This window comes from Corvus brachyrhynchos, unplaced genomic scaffold, assembly GCF_000691975.1.
Source record: "Corvus brachyrhynchos isolate BGI_N302 unplaced genomic scaffold, ASM69197v1 scaffold293, whole genome shotgun sequence".
NCBI classification, from domain to species: Eukaryota; Metazoa; Chordata; class Aves; order Passeriformes; family Corvidae; genus Corvus; species Corvus brachyrhynchos.
In genome coordinates, this window is record NW_008237410.1 from 3126382 (window position 1) to 3130233 (window position 3852).

Here is a 3852-nt window from a genome sequence, read left to right on the forward strand (position 1 = left end):
GGGGTAATGAGCGGGGCAGGCCGGGGGCGGTGTCTGGAAGAGAAACGTACCAACCTCCTTCTGTAAATAAATTTTTCCAAAATAAAAAAAAGTGCATTTGTTGAGTTGTGTGGGGTTTTTTTCTGGTTTTATTTGTTTGCTTGTTTTGGTAAGGTCTTTTTAAGCTCTGTGTTTGGATATTGACATCAGTACCGGGGAAGTGCTATAGTCGATTTAGCTGGAACCAGGCCCCTTTTCAAGAACTCTGGGGATGCAGACGGACTGAGGCGGGACTCACCGAGGTGTGATAGCGGTGGGAACCTTCAAGGGCGCTCTAAAGGTGAGGAGATAAATCTACTCGTTATCAAATCTGCTACTCAACGGGGAAGTCTGTCCCTGGTGCCACCGAGCTCTCTCAGGACGGAAGGACTAAATTTCCTTTTGCTAGACAGCCCACTCAGGCACCATCTGGAAGCCTCTGGCAAAGAGCGAAAATAGCCTTCCCTAATTAATTTATCAGACCATATTGAGATAAAACTGATGTTTGTCCCCCCTGTCTCGTGTCCTTCTGCTGTCCGTCGGTCAGACTGCCAGGCTGCAGTAATAGCAGAAGCGCTTCGTACACAAGTGGACACGACTGCCCGGCGGCACCAGCACCCATACGATGCGATTAACCAGAACCAAACCACTCCCTGAAACGACTTGCATGGAAGGCAGATGTTGTTATAAGAACTGGGTAAAGGTGAGATCATGGCCTGAGAGTTCACACGCTGGTCATATCCCTTCTCTAATAATATAATTTATAAAATAAAACAGGATTTCTTGCATCGTTCTGAAAATATTCTGCAGGACCTTTTTTCATATTTGAATCTAGGAAATCAAACTGTTCTACAGAAACAGATTATTGTATTTGAGAGCCTATGAGAAACAATCAAAACATTAAATTAAATGAAGGCTGATGTGGTTTATTCTTTTGAAGATTTCAAAAATTATTACTTTAATAACTGTAATATGGAATTAATCAACTACTCATTTGGTGCAAAATTGTGTTTTTGAACATTATTATCCTGCAGAAATAAACTCTGAATATGAGTGAGCTCTGATATAAGGGATAGCGTGCTACAAGGCAGTTGGTAGTGTTATGCCAGCTGTCTTCATCATGCAAGAAATGCAGTAATACTATAGCAAACTTTTATTGGAAAATGGGGTAACTAACCTGCAAGATGTCTTTTTAGTATAAATTATATTGAGCTTTCAGTGTTCAGTCAGCTTCAAAATACTTAACAGGTTTTTATTTTTGTGAGGATTTCTAAGGCTCAAGGTGTTTTGTGCCCCAAACTCCTTCTTGATAAGGTACTGTGAGGCCAACCTTGGCAGGTCAAAAGTAGCTTGTAAATACTACCAGTAAGGTTGTATCTTCAGCACATAATTTTGCTATCACATGCCCAGTTTTTAACAAGTACAGAGATACAGGCTTTCTTTTGGAGTCCTATTGTAGGAACTGGCAGCTGCAACCAGATTTCTTTACTATTTTTCTTGTCTGGGAAAAGACAGAAAAGATTTCATACATTGGTAAAGCTGCCAACTAGGCAGCACTGAGTTCCACCAATGCCTGGTCCATCCTGCTGCAACTACAGCAACTCATCTGTGTGGGACCTCCTTCTCCACTGAACTGCTCTTCTGTGCCTCTGAAGAAGACTTGTAAACCTCAGTTTCACTCCCAGGGACCTGCAGGGAAAGCTATGTCACAACTCAGTCTGACTGCTCAAGCCTGCACATACAGCTGAGAATTATTGTTATTAAGCATCCCAGCATGCTGACCTATTCTTGGAAATATGACTGTCATCTAAATAAGTACCTATTTGGGATAAAAAAATAAGCATTTCTCTAGCTCCTTGACTTGACTTTTCAGTGTTCTTTAAACCCTAGTCACTTGAGCTGCTATAGTCTAAATAGCAGCAATTAGGGAATAGTTCAGTCATCTGCCTCTGTTTTTCAGTACTTCACACCCATGTATTTAAAGGTAGCCGAAGGTCTACACGACTTTCCAACCAAACATTGCAGCCTGACGTGTAGATCCGCTAGCATTGTCTGCAGTATCCATGGGAAGCTGGATGGTACCTAAATGTGTACCAAGAAACCAGGGGATGCACTCAGCTGGTGACAAGCCTTCCTTGGATGTTACCCGAGCTCTAAAGGAAAAAGTCAAACATCAGATAATGCCAGGCTGCAGACAGTTTAGGCAGTAAGAACTTACTGCTTTCTTCCTGCTCCTCTTCCTCTAGACACTACTGCCTTATAAGAGATGTTTAATTCAACTGCTGTGCAGTTTGGTGGGTAGGATGCTCTGCTCTGAGCAGCCCTGCTTGTGCCTGAGCTACCCAGAAGACACGTCACGACTTGAGTTCAGTGTTGTAGCACAAGTTCAGGTGCTTTTCTGCGTATGTTGCCCCTGGGCTCCTTCAATTGGCAAGTCACAGCACACCCTGTGCACGCCTCAGCCTTCGCTGTGGTACTTGGTTGTGCTGCCAAGGCATCTCAGGGGTTCCCAGCACTGAAGGCTGAATGATACAGACTATGAATCCAAGCACGTGCCTCCATGGGAAATGCCTCCTACTGAAAACATGCTACTATGCAGCTTTGAAAGTGACACAGGCAAATGAACTGTACCTCTGAGAACAACCTTACAGAAGGTTCTCAAGGTGTCTTCACCGGTGTCACAGAACGGAATCACACATTCTCCTCTCTGTCCTGCCTCAGTCTTGTTGTTTTGTATAAACTTCTGTATAATGAATAATAAATGTGGGCTGAGCAAGGCCCTCATAACACTGGTTATTGACAAGGCTTACATTTAGCAGAGAGATAAAATGAACAGGGTACAACATATTTTCTTCCTCTATTTTTATTAATGTTCCATGCTTAGAGTGACCTTTTGAAGATCTTGGTAATGCTCTTGTTTAATTTTTCTTCATTCTAAAATTTTCACTCTCATTGGTTTGTTTTTTTTTATTTTCCCTAGATAGAAGAATCTTAACTTTTGCATGAGACCAACCAGTGGTTATCACTCTCATTGGTTTGTTTTTTTTATTTTCCCTAGATAAAAGAATCTTAACTTTTGCATGAGACCAACCAGTGAAAATGTTGAAGATCATTGTCAAGTGCAAAAGTATTTGTGTATCAATATTATAAACAACTACAACTCTTTGTTAATCTTACCTGTTTAATAAGTAGTAAGTGTAAAAAAAAAAAATCTCAGGGAGTCTGTTTGTATTGTGCAGATTTTTTCAAGTACCATTGTAATTGTCTGTGTGACATTTGAGAACAAATAACCTCCAATAAGAATTTTTTATCTGTCTATTATTTTTAGTTTCACAATAATGCTTAGAGTCTGCAAGCCTAAACCTACTGTGGTATGACAGGGAAATACACTGATCACTTAAAAGACAAAAAAGATACAAATAAAAATTCAGCCATCATATGGGTTATGCAAATTCTCATAGCTTCTCACTCACAGTGTAAGAATTGGATATGGTCAAGGAACTGTTTGCTAAACCAATTTTCTTCCTCATGGCAAGTAAATTGAATAAAAATAGAAGGAAAAGAGCTTATTCTTACATTTTCCCAGATTCATTACACTAGAAGAGGCAAAGTAAGCTAATACAAGACCTCGCTTATGTTTTAAAACTGTTATATAGAGAGGTGCAGATGAGCAGCATATACAATGCACACACACAAATTCTTTCAAGATTTTCACTTGCAAAGCTATCCTGTGCTGCAAGATCAAGTCTATGACAAGATAAAATTTCATACTGTAGATAGTCTGAGAAATGTAATTACATTACTGGGTATAGCATGAGATGCAGGATATAATAA

General features: G+C 40.3%; 1 long non-coding RNA gene across 1 annotated transcript; it reads left to right on the forward strand.

The window, feature by feature from the left end:
* Positions 1-105: 105 nt before the first annotated feature.
* Positions 106-3637, forward strand: LOC108445915. The gene is made up of 3 exons (XR_001860945.1): positions 106-319; positions 566-721; positions 3077-3637. It is a non-coding gene; the product is annotated as an uncharacterized LOC108445915 (long non-coding RNA).
* Positions 3638-3852: the final 215 nt, after the last annotated feature.